The sequence below is a fragment of the Rhinopithecus roxellana genome, chromosome 10 (genome assembly GCF_007565055.1).
Source record: "Rhinopithecus roxellana isolate Shanxi Qingling chromosome 10, ASM756505v1, whole genome shotgun sequence".
Taxonomy (NCBI): Eukaryota; Metazoa; Chordata; class Mammalia; order Primates; family Cercopithecidae; genus Rhinopithecus; species Rhinopithecus roxellana.
Window position 1 is genome coordinate 104348218 of NC_044558.1, and position 12357 is coordinate 104360574.

The window sequence follows — 12357 nt, forward strand, 5'->3', positions numbered from 1 at the left end:
AGTGAGCTGAGATCCCGCCACTGCACTCCAGCCTGGGTGACAGAGTGAGACTGTGTCTCCAAAAAAAAAAAAAAATTTTTTTGTAGAGACCAGCCACTATTTTTAAAACCTTCTTTGCAGATGAGGAAACTAAAGTTCTGAGGGGTAAAGTAAGTTCCCCAAGGTCAGTTTGTGAGTGGAGGATTAAAGATTCCAATGCAGGGAGCCTCACTCCAGCACCCGAGTTCTTAACCACTCCACCACATACTTTCTGTAGGTCCTACACATTCTGAAAGAAAACTATCTTACAAAAAAGAAGTGCACAAGTAGGGTTTCTCATTACCTTGATATTATATTCTGTGGTGCGCGAAGACGTTATCGTCCCCAGACACACGCCCTGTGGTCACCTCTAACTCAATTCTCTCACACCCACATCTCAGACAGACACACAGACTCACAATCACGCGCACCACCAAGAGGATTGTTTTTACGTTTTTATGATGATTTCGTGTGTAGCTGCTCAAAGGCTTTGGAAACTCTCCCGTCTCATAGCATCTTCAAGAGAATGTTTCTTTCTTTAACTCATGAGAAAAAAACAACAACAATAACAGCAAAAAACCTACCTAGTCCGACCTTGCTCAAGGCTTTTTAACAGTAGACCCTGGGCCGGGCGCGGGGGCTCAAGCCTGTCATCCCAGCACTGTGGGAGGCCGAGGCGGGCGGATCACGAGGTCAGGAGATCGAGACCATCCTGGCTAACACGGTGAAACCCCGTCTCTACTAAAAATACAAAAAATTAGCCGGGCGAGGTGGCGGGCGCCTGTAGTCCCAGCTACTCGGGAGGCTGAGGCAGGAGAATGGCGTAAACCCGGGAGGTGGAGCTTGCAGTGAGCTGAGATCCGGCCACTGCACTCCAGCCTGGGCGACAGAGCGAGACTCCGTCTCAAAAAAAAAAACAACAAAAACAAAACAAAACAAAACAAAAAAAAACAGTAGACCCTCTCCCTCGGCCGCAGTAATGAAGAATAAAAATGAGTGGTCAAGACACCCAGCCATGTCCTCATGAAGAGAGAAACAGCACCACTCACACTCCACTCTGCTTGATACAGTCAGAGCCATCTTGGGAAGAATCTCCAATTTGACAGTCATGTGGAATGAGGAAACAAATGTGGAGGGAACATGTTTGTAAGAATTTACATCCAGCCTGTGCAACATGGCAAAACCCTGTCTCTACTAAAAGTATAAAAATTAGCCAGGCATGGTGGTACGCACCTGTAGTCCCAGCTACTTGGGAGGCTGAGGCAGGAGGATCGTTTGAGCCCAGGAGAGGGAGGTTGCAGTGAGCTGAGATCACATCACTGCACTCCAGCCTGGGTGGTAGAGCCAGACCCTGTTTAAAAAAAAAAAAAAATTCCAGGACTCACTGTTTTTTCTATTTGAGGGGAAGGAATGATGCGTTGGGGCAATTAGATGTAAATTTTGGCAGGAACTCAAGAATGACAAATACAAGAAAACTCAGGAAGGAGTGAAATTTCTCCATATGCCACTCCCCACACACTAGGTTAAAACCATGGCAAAAATGTGTTGCCAAATAAGTTATGCTATTGCTGCATAAATACAAGGCATTGCTGGGTTTGTTGTTTTCTGTGTGTGTGTTATTTTCTTTTGCTGTGTTACCTCAGCCAAATATGAACTAATACACAAGTACACACAGTAACCATGAATGCAGTCAGACAAGTAATGATTTATGCTGTATACAGATTGTTGATGTTTTGGGTTCTTTGCAGGGTTGGAATAAATAGAGAACAGAGGCAGAGCATCCAAGAAGGAAAAATAGAAGCTCCTGGCAGATGCTGAAACCAGAAAGAGTCATGAGAAGATAGCAATGGGATATGACACTATGGCACTGTCTGTCAGGGCTGTGTCAGTTACCAACCCATCTGATAGAAACAGAAGGAAAACAAACTGGTCCATGGAAGGAAAGGCCAGTGGTGATGCTGGCTGCAGGCACAGCTGGATCCAGGACTCAGGTGACATCCTGGGATTCACCTTTGTCCTCCCCAATGCTGGCCTTCTTTTCAGACCCTTTCCTTGCTGTGGATATTTACAAGCAGTGCCAAGCCTGGACTCACTCTCTGACTTGTCTTAATTATGTCATTAGACAGCTTTTCTTTTCTCTTTTTTTCTTTTCTTCTTTGAAACAGGATCTCCTTCTGTCACCAAGGCTGGAATGGAATGGTATAATCACAGCTCACTGCAGCCTCGACCCTCTGGGTTCAAAGAATCCTTCCACCTTAGCCTCCCCAGTAGCCAGGACCACAGGCATGCACTACCACACCGAGCTAATTCTTTCATTTTTTGTAGAGACAGGGGTCTCACTACGTTTCCCAGGCTGGTCTCAAACTCCTGACCTCAAGTTATCTACCTGCTTCGGCCTCCCAAAGTGATGGGATTACAGGCTTGAGCCACCACGCCCGGTCTATTATTACTTTTTTGAGACAGGGTCTTTCTCGTTCGCCCAGGCTGGAGTGCGGTGGTGTGATCATGGCTCGCTGTAGCCTCGACCTCCTGTCTCTACGATTTTTTTTTTTTTTTTTTTTTTTTTTTTGATATGGAGTCTCGCTGTGTCACCCAGGCTGGAGTGCAGTGGCGCAATCTTGGCTCACTACAAGCTCCGCCTCCCGGGTTCCCGCCATTCTCCTGCCTCAGCCTCCGAGTAGCTGGGACTACAGGCACCCGCCACCACGCCCGGCTAGTTTTTTGTATTTTTAGTAGAGACGGGGTTTCACTGTGTTAGCCAGGATGGTCTCGATCTCCTGACCTCGTGATCCACCTGCCTCGGCCTCCCAAAGTGCTGGGATTACAGGCTTGAGCCACTGCGCCCAGCCTATGATTTTTTTAATTTGTAGAGACAGGGTCTGGCTATGTTGTTCAGCCTGGTCTCGAACTCCTGGACTCAAGTGATCCTCCCACCTCAGCCTCCCAAAATACTGGGATTACATGTTTCAGTCATTGTGCCAGGCCTCATTAGACCAGTTTTCTGACAAACATGATAGAGACATTATAATCATTTTTCTTGTTGGTTAGTAAGGAATCGAATAGAAAATAGCACTCATTAATTCAAGCAAGTGAATATGTTGAAGGGGGGGCCCACACAGGGGAGAAGGTGGCCATTTTTCCAAGAAGGAACTGTGACTTGCTGCAGATATTTAGGAGAAAATTCTTTTTTTTTTTTTTTTTTTTTTTTTTTTTTTTTTTTTTTTTTTTTATTATACTTTAAGTTCTAGGGTACATGTGCATAACGTGCAGGTTTGTTACATATGTATACTTATGCCATGTTGGTGTGCTGCACCCATCAACTCGTCAGCACCCATCAATTCATCATTTATATCATGTATAACTCCCCAATGCAATCCCTCCCTCCTCCCCCCTCCCCCCTCCCCATGATAGGCCCCAGTGCGTGATGTTCCCCTTCCCGAGTCCAAGTGATCTCATTGTTCAGTTCCCACCTATGAGTGAGAACATGCGGTGTTTGGTTTTCTGTTCTTGTGATAGTTTGCTAAGAATGATGGTTTCCAGCTGCATCCATGTCCCTACAAAGGACGCAAACTCATCCTTTTTTATGGCTGCATAGTATTCCATGGTGTATATGTGCCACATTTTCTTAATCCAGTCTGTCACAGATGGACATTTGGGTTGATTCCAAGTCTTTGCTATTGTGAATAGTGCCGCAATAAACATACGTGTGCATGTGTCTTTGTAGTAGAATAATTTATAATCCTTTGGGTATATACCCAGTAGTGGGATGGCTGGGTCATATGGTACATCTAGTTCTAGATCCTTGAGGAATTGCCATAAAGGAGAAAATTCTTAAAATAATGGGGATTTTAGGAAGCTTGGAGAAATTCAAGATGACCTATTGCCAGGGAATGGAAGGAAGTTGTCAAAACACCTGAATTTGAGGCTCTAGAATTCTCCGAAAGCTTTAGCGTGGCCTAAATAACCGGATTAATATTTTTCAGTCCTGGGTGGCAGTTTATAGAATGCACAAGACTAACATGGGAAGAGCTCCAAGACATGCTGCACAAAAACAAAAACAAAACAAAAAATCAAGTTACAGAACCATTAAGAGCACGTGATATCATTTACGTACAGCATACGCATAAATGACACCTGGGTACATATTATGTAAAGGCATAGGGAAAGTTCTGGAAGGATAGGATGCAAACCAAAAGAGAATATACTTCTGGAGAATGGAGAGAAAGGCCAGAAGTCACAGGTCTTTTCTGCCCGGGGCGTGCCTGGGACTCTTCTACAGTCCCAGCTGCTTGGGAGGCTAAGGTGGGAGGATCACTTGAGCCCAGGAGTCCAAGGCTGCAGTGAACTGAGATTGAGTTACTGCACTCCAGCCTCGGAGACAGAGTAAGACATCGTCTTATAAAAAAAAAAAAAAAAAAAAATTAAGGCCAGGTCCAGTGGCTCATGCTTGCAATCCCAGCATTTTGGGAGGCCAAGGTGGGAGGTTCACTTGAGGCCAGGAATTTGAGACCAGCCTGGGCAACAAAGTGAGACCTCATCTCTAATAAAAATAGAAAAATTAGCTGGGCGTGGTGGGGCCTCCCTATAATCCCAGCTACTCAGGAGGCTGAGGCAGGAGGATCACCTGAGCCTGGGAGGTTGAAGGTGCAGTGAGCCAAGATCACGCCACTGGCACTGCAGCCTGTGTGACAGAGCAAGACCCTGTCTCAAATAAATTAATAAAGTTTAAAAAAAGAGCTCTCTGGCCTTGTTGTGACATTTTACATCTTTACAAGAAGAATGTATCCAGTCAATGACTTAAGTAATAAAAATTCTTTTTTTTTTTTTTTTTTTAAGATGGAGTCTTGCTCTGTCACCAGGCTGGAGTGTAGTGGTGTGATCTCGGCTCACTGCAACCTCCGCCTCCCAGGTTCAAGCGATTCTCCTGCCTCAGCCTCCCGAGTAGCTGGGACTACAGGCATGCACCACTACGCCCAGCTAATTTTTGTATTTTTAGTAGAGACGGGGTTTCACCATGTTGTCCAGGATGATTTCGATCTCTTGACCTCATGATCTGCACACCTCGGTCTCCCAAAGTGCTGGGATTACAGGCGTGGGCCATTGTGCCCGGCCAAAAATTCTGTTTTATGAAAGTTTCAAGCACATCTTAAGGTTTCTCATTTTAAGAAGCCAGCCTGTGGCACTATTCTTTATTATACATTCAATTCTTCACCCATCTTTTGTGTTTCCAAATCTGTGTAATTCACCCTTAATAACATCTCAGCATTTTGCAGAGCAAGAAGCCTGGCGGGAAAGCACACTCCTCCCAAACCACATTGACCACACGTATCCCTTACTTCCACGCGGACCCAGAAAACAAAGAGTGTTCTTTACTAAGTTAGAGACTTTAAAACAGCAGATGAAAGAACGCTGTGTCCTTCAAGACTCCGACCTCTCTCCTCCTCTATCTTTAGCGTGAGTTCCTAGGATGCGTGAGTCACTGCTTGTTTGGGGCCAGCGTCAGCTGACCTGTTGAAGCAGCTGCCTTCTGTAGTAAGAAACCAGCCTATGTTTGGAAAACCACAAGTCTCCTATTTTTCATTGCCTGCTTGGCACTTGTTGCAATTAGCCATGGGTGAGAAATAAGGATCAAGGATGGGGCGTCTCTTGCTGAGAGCCAGAAGGAACAGAGATCGCACGGTCTCTGACCCGAAGAATTCTCAATCTTGCTGGAAACACAAACCCGCAGGGAACTCCAGTTAAGAGCAAACACAAACACGGTGTGTGATTAGCAGCCGCAGCAGGGACTAGCTGTCAGCTGGAGGGCATCCCGACCTCACTATCAGTTATCTGCAGGAGGAAACGGGACAGATCTATAGGCAGTGGGGACGGGCACTGGGTCTTCTCATCTGCTGTATTCATGAGAGTCTAGTGGGGGTTTCATCTGCCAAGTGAGCCCAACGCTTTGGTGGTATCGCGCTTGAGGCATTCGTCGGCATGTTGTTCCCACGGTATACCTTTTTAGCCTCCATCTAAGCGGTCATTTGGGGTGTGAGGATCTTCCTCACTCACTCCCGCCCCGACCGCAGACTCGAAGGCTCATGTCAGCTGACGGAAGCCAAGATCAGACTCACACACGTGACGCTGCGCCCTCCCCTGCACTCTGTGCACCAGGAGGCTGATCTCCCCAACGACTTCAACAAGGAACTCTTGCCCTCTGGCTTCTGGTTGGCTCTGCTTGGAGTCAGACCTCCAGGAAGTGGGGCCTGCCTCACCAGGGCTGGGCTCTCTGAGAGGGAGATTAAGAAGACCGGTACGGCCGGGGGCGGTGGCTCACACCTGTAACCCCAACATTTTGGGAGGCAGAGGTGAGTGGATCACCTGAGGCTGGGAGTTCGAGACCAGCCTGGCCAACATGGTGAAACCCTGTCTCTACTCAAAATATAAAAATTAGCCGGGCGTGGTGGCGGGCGCCTATAGTCCCAGCTACTAGGGAGGCTTGAGGCAGGAGACCAGCTTGAACCTGGGCGACGGAGGTTGCAGTGAGCCGAGATCACACCACTGCACTTCAGCCTGGGTGACAGAGCGAGACTCTGTCTCAAAAGAGAAGAAAGAAGAGGAGGAAGAGGAAGAGTTCTATAAAGGCAAGAAGAAGCTGAAAATACCAGGATAGTGACCCATTTCTGGGATAATGACACTTCGTGGAAGAGTTCCAAGTGGCCAGTAAGCAAAGGAACAATTGCTCAACATCACTGGTCACTAGGAAAACAAAATCACAACGACTGTCCACTGCACACATCACACACACACCAAGCAAGGCTAACATAAAAGACTGAGGAACCCAAATGTCGGCACAGGTATGGATGAGTCAGAACTCTCTCCGTTGCTGGGAGCCCTGGACGTTTCTGCTCCAGGTGCTCACCGGAAGAGAGGACGGTTGGCTCTGGAAGTCAAAACGTCATCAGTATCTGCTCTAGAGGCACCGCGCATGTGCGGGGATCTGGGGAATACGGTCCTTTCTGCCAGGCAGAAACGAGGACTCAGTTTGGTAAGATCATCTGATTTTTGTGGGGTTTTTTGGAGAAGCTGAAAATTCAGAATTGTGTAAAACCTTTTGACGTTTCAACACTGACCATTCAAGTGCTCTGAAAAGATGCCCTGGGGCCAGGCACGGTGGCTCACACCTGTAATCCCAGCACTTTAGGGGGCCGAGGCGGGCAGATCACCTGAGGCCAGGAGTTCAAGACCAGCCTGGTCAACATGGTGAAACCCCGTCTCTATTAAAAATACAAAAATTAGCCAGGTGTGGTGGCAGGTGCCTGTAATCGCAGCTACTCTTGTGGGGGTGGGGCGTGGGGGGCTGAAGCAGGAGAATCGCTTGAACCCAGGAGGCAGAGGTTACAGTGAGCCGAGATCACGACACTGCACTCCAGCCTGGGCAACAAAGCAAGACTTTGTCTCAAAAAAAAAAAAAAAAAAAAAAAAAAAAAGGATGTCTTGGAGCCAAGTAAGTCCTGGGGACATTCAGTGCTCTGACCCTATAAAGATAGTGAAGCTGACCTATGTACAATACGGATTTGACAACGAAAATAATAGCAAGTGGGTCAAAGATTGTTTTAGTCCATCCTGACTGCTATACAAAATACCATGAGCAGGGTAGATTATAAACAGCAGAAATGTGTTTCTCACAGTTCTGAGGGTTGAAAGTCCAGGATCAAAGCATGACAGATTTCATGTCCAGCAAGGACCCCCTTCCTGGTTCGTCGAAGGCACCTTCTCACTGTGTTTTCACCTGGTGGAAGGGGCGAGGCAGCTCTCTGGATCCCCTTTAATAAGGGCACTAGTCCCCTTCTCGTGACCTCATCACCTCGCACAGGCCCCCACTCCTAATACCATCACCTGAGACGCTAGGTTTCAACATAGAATTTGCGGGGAGAGCAGTAACAAACATTCAGACCACAGCAAAGATCATCGCAGGTGTGTAAGGCCAGAAGAGACATCACAATTGCCCCCCATCTCACGCCCATTTTTAAATAATTGTTATTACAGCTGAACACTGCGGAGCATGGCTGCGGGTCAAGGGATCTGCCTCAGACGCTTTTTCTAAGATCTATTAACCAGCAGGGAGTTTTGGAACTTTATAAGCACTGCCCCATAAGCTTGCTAAGTGATACAGAATGGTGTTCTGTGAACCTTAAAACATCTATTTTCAACTAGGAAAACAGAACTTTCAACTTAGAAAAAGACTTTTTCTTCTTTCGGCTTTCTTGGTAATTTTGCATTCCCTAGTGGTGTTAAATGTTGCTTAGATTTATAATGGAAAGCAATTACCAGACCAATTTACCATCTCCAGCTAATATGGTTTCCTTCAAAATGCAATGTGTCTGAAGAAACAGATAAAAGCCAGGCTTACGTGATCACACTGTGTGAGGCAATTCCTTTTATATCTTTTTAAGAGTGATTACAGACAAATTTGCTTTGCCAAAAAAGCCAACGCCTAGTACACTTGTACTTTATTTTTTTGGCATCCCTCAGTCTCTTAATTTTTTTGCAATTAGAGAAATATTTGGTGACCATAACTTCTCTCACTTGAATGAGGTTATCCCCCTTCCCTTCTTCCTCCCTACCCGGCCCCTCCAAACTGTACAGCTTTTCCCAAAATTCCATCTGTGGGAAAACCCAGCCTCTGGCCCCTGCAGCTTACTTTCACTGCCTGTGGCTTATCTTGATCCAAATTGTAGCGTTTCATTCCAAACCCTCCCAGTGCAAAGTAGACTATATTTCAAGCCAAAGCTGGAGCCCAGCGACCCTTAAGGTTGGGTGGTGAATGGAACGTGTGAATCCTAGCTCTGTCACTGCCTAGATGAAAAAAATCCCTCCACTGCCTGTTAACTGAGTTTTCTCATTTGTAAAGTGGAAAGAATAGTATTTATGACAAAAAGGTAAATTAGCAGCCCTAAGGATTAAGTGAGCTTACATCTGCAAAGTTCCTAATGCATAGTAGCCATTCAACAAATACTAGCACCCATCCCTCTCTCCTCAAAGCTCAAGAAAGGACCACATTCTCAAGCTCCCCATCCCCACATATATTTAGCCCTAGGAGCAGATATCAATTACTTTTTTATCTGTCCAGAAACCAAACATCCTCTCCTCCTGTAAAGGCTTATAGCAGAAGTCGTTGGCACCACACAGCATCCTTCTGCTTCTATGTCTCTCCCAGCATCCCTTGTAATTGTGTTAGCCTTGTAATGAGTTATGGGAATATGAGCAAAGTGAAGCATATCATTCATCCCCCTCCCCTGCTCTATCCAGGCCAGGGCATTTAAGATGCACTGGAGGTAACTCGCCTCCTTCTTTTCTGCTTGAAGGCAGAGGGCTCTGAAATGGAGCCCCAGGTTGGAAGAGCCTGGATCCCTGAGTCACTGCATGGAAGGGAACATATTCACTAGGAACACCTGCATTAGACTCTGACACAGAAAATGAACTTGTACCAGGTGAAGCCCCTGAAATATTTGGAGGAATTTGCCTTTGTGTACGGGTGGAGTAGGAGGGAACATTTACACCTACTGTGAAAGCTGAAGTGGGTAAAATCTTTCCTTTCCCAATTGATATGGTTTGGCTCTGTGTCTCTGCCCAAATCTCATGTTGAATTGTAATCCCCAGCGTTGGAGGTGGGGCCTGGTGGGAGGTGATTGGATCATGAATAGTTTATCAATTACTATAGTAGTACTAGTTGAATAGTTTAGCACCATCCCCTTAGGGCTGTTCTCGTGATATGGTTCTCATGAGATCTGGTTGTTTAAAAGTATGTGGCACCGACCCCCTTCCTCCTGCTTTGCCTTCCACCATGAGTAAAAGCTCCCTGAGGCCTTTCCAGAAGCAGGTACTGCCAGGCTTCCTGTAGAGCCTGCAGAACTGTGAGCCAATTAAACCTCTCTTCTTTGTAAATCACCCTGTCTCAGATATTTCTTTACAGCAGTGTGAGAACGGACCAACACACCAGCCTTAGCGCAGCTGGGAGCAAGCCTGTGACTCAGGCTCTATGCAGATGGCCCTCTCCCCTGGCACTTTGAATCGCCAGCAGCGATGAACAGTCTGTACCTGCATCCTGGCCTCAGCAGTGATTCCTGCTGTCCATCCTTCTGAAGTGCCCTTGGTTGGTTCCATTTTCCAAGATAGACCCTCTAGCTCCACAATGATGCTGTGAACCCGACGTCCTTTCAAAAATTTCCTTTTTGCCGAAGAAAGTCAGAGTGCTTGCAATCGAGAACCCTGACTAATACACTTGATATCAGTGGAGAAAGAATGTTTACACATACTTCGTACATCCTCAGCCAGGCTGGCCACCCCGACCTCCCCTCCACTAGCTCTGATGCAATAGCCGAAGTGGCCACACCCTTGGCAAGGTCTCCATGAACATGTCTTGTGAATTCATGACAATCCAGCCAGTCCTGGTCATCCGTTGGCCATAAAATTGCACATTGGCAGAGAAGGATCCATGAAGCCAGTGCTGAATTCCAAGAGCAATCTCAGATTTCTGAGCATAAGTGATAAAACTCGATTCTGGGAGGAGGAAGGTCAGGATAATGCCTCCTCCATCTGAGCACATGGGCCTCCACTCTGAAGAGAGCAGAACAGGAGAGATGGCCAGAGTGGATGCTCAGGGGACAGAGTTTTGTTCCCTCCATTCAGCCCTGCTGTGGTCTCACCAATACCTGGGCCCACCAGGCAGTTCACACGACTTCTCCTGGATCAGTTAACTCTCCTCCTACTGTGGTGTCTCTAGATCCAAACAAAAATCTCATGATGTGGCCACTGCTGCGGCAAACAAACCCAAATACAGAATGGCTCACACATGATGGATGTTTCTTCCTCATTCTCAGGAGTGCAAAGGGTGCTTCCATGCAGCCGGCAACTGTGTCCTTCACGTGGTGACTCAGGGACCTCGGCCCCTTTCATCCATGGCTCTGTTTGTAATGTGTGACCATTGAAGTTGCCTTGTTAGTCACTTCAATTCAGTGGCAGAGAAAGGGAATGGCTGGCCGTGTGGTGGAAATGTTTACGGTCACGAACGCAAGTGTCACGTTCGGCTTCTACTCACATCCCATTGGCCACATCTAACTGTGCGGTGAGGCCAGGACATTTGACCACATGGCCAGAGAATGAGGCCGTTTGCCCAGGAGGAGGAAACGGGTGGCAAGTGCTGACACTCAGCCACGCAAAGACTCTCCAACGTGGAGGCTGACAGGGCAGAAAATACCACAAGCAACCATTCCAACACGAATGGTCAGGGGCTGAGAGCGCAGAAAACACCACAAGCAGCCATATTCCAACCCGAATGATCAGGGCAGGTGTGTGTTGAAAGAGGGCAGTCCCTGAAATAGGTTGGTGTTTCTGATGACTGCCTGGTCTGCCCCTGGGAGCTCAAGTCCAGGACAAGATGATAAAAGTGTGACCCCAATTGACTGCTCCAATTTCAACATGGGAGAAGTATGATTTCAACATGGGGGAAGTATGATTTCAACATGGAGAAATATGACTTCAACATGGAGAAATATGACTTCAACATGGGGAAATACGATTTCAAATACAGAAATATGATTTCGACATGGGGGAATATGATTTTTAGGTGCTAAGGATGAGCAGCAGAGACGTTAGACTGGCAGACCCTTTGGAAATGGGCTGGCCCTCGATGCTCTCAGGTCATGGGGGAATCTTAGCCTCAACCAAAACAAACAAAAGAAAATGAAAGAAATAAAACCACTCTTCTCGGGCCCTGGTTCAAACAGTGCCCTTTACAATTCTAAGCTGATGGCAGCATTGAGTAGATGCACCTGATAGCTGCTTTCTCCCCTCCTTCAAGGCCTGTTTGTCACCAGCTCCCTTCTCTGAGTGCAGAAAGCCTGGGAGGCTCACAGAGGCAAGGGCCACCAGCCCAATGCCTGCAAGGTGGGGTGAAACCACAGGCACTCAATAAACTTGTCCACCTGGCCCCCAAACCACCTGCCACCCCCAGAGTCAACAGCTCCTCCTGCCCCACCTCATAGCTAATGCAGGATGCGATCACGTTGGCTGTCTGGCAGATGTACATGTCTGCCAGGGCCCCGCCACAGGGCATAGTGGGAATTCATACTGGCAGGTTGTGCCACATTCCTGATGAGTGCAGTGCGGGTCAGGGAGGGGTGACCTTTCCCTCTCCAGATGCTGTTCTCACCTAGACACCAGCCACCCTGAAGGAACTGAAACAGGACCACTGGAGTGAGCAGGCGTGTGTGGGCCACTGTTAGCACACAGCTTCTATCGAGACATCTAGAATATGTCTGCAGAACTATCAATTCTGGAATTCTATGGCAAAGCCTT

General features: G+C 47.3%; 1 protein-coding gene across 4 annotated transcripts in view; it reads right to left on the reverse strand.

Annotated features, from left to right (window-relative positions):
• ADGRD1 (adhesion G protein-coupled receptor D1) overlaps positions 1–10281 on the reverse strand; it is a 222198-nt gene extending 211917 nt beyond the window's left edge. For all 4 annotated transcript variants that reach the window (XM_030939905.1, XM_030939903.1, XM_010354988.2 and 1 more), the window contains exon 1: positions 10099–10281. The gene's annotated coding sequence lies outside the window, so the exon portion shown is untranslated. The remainder of the gene's footprint in view (positions 1–10098) is intronic.
• Positions 10282–12357: the final 2076 nt, after the last annotated feature.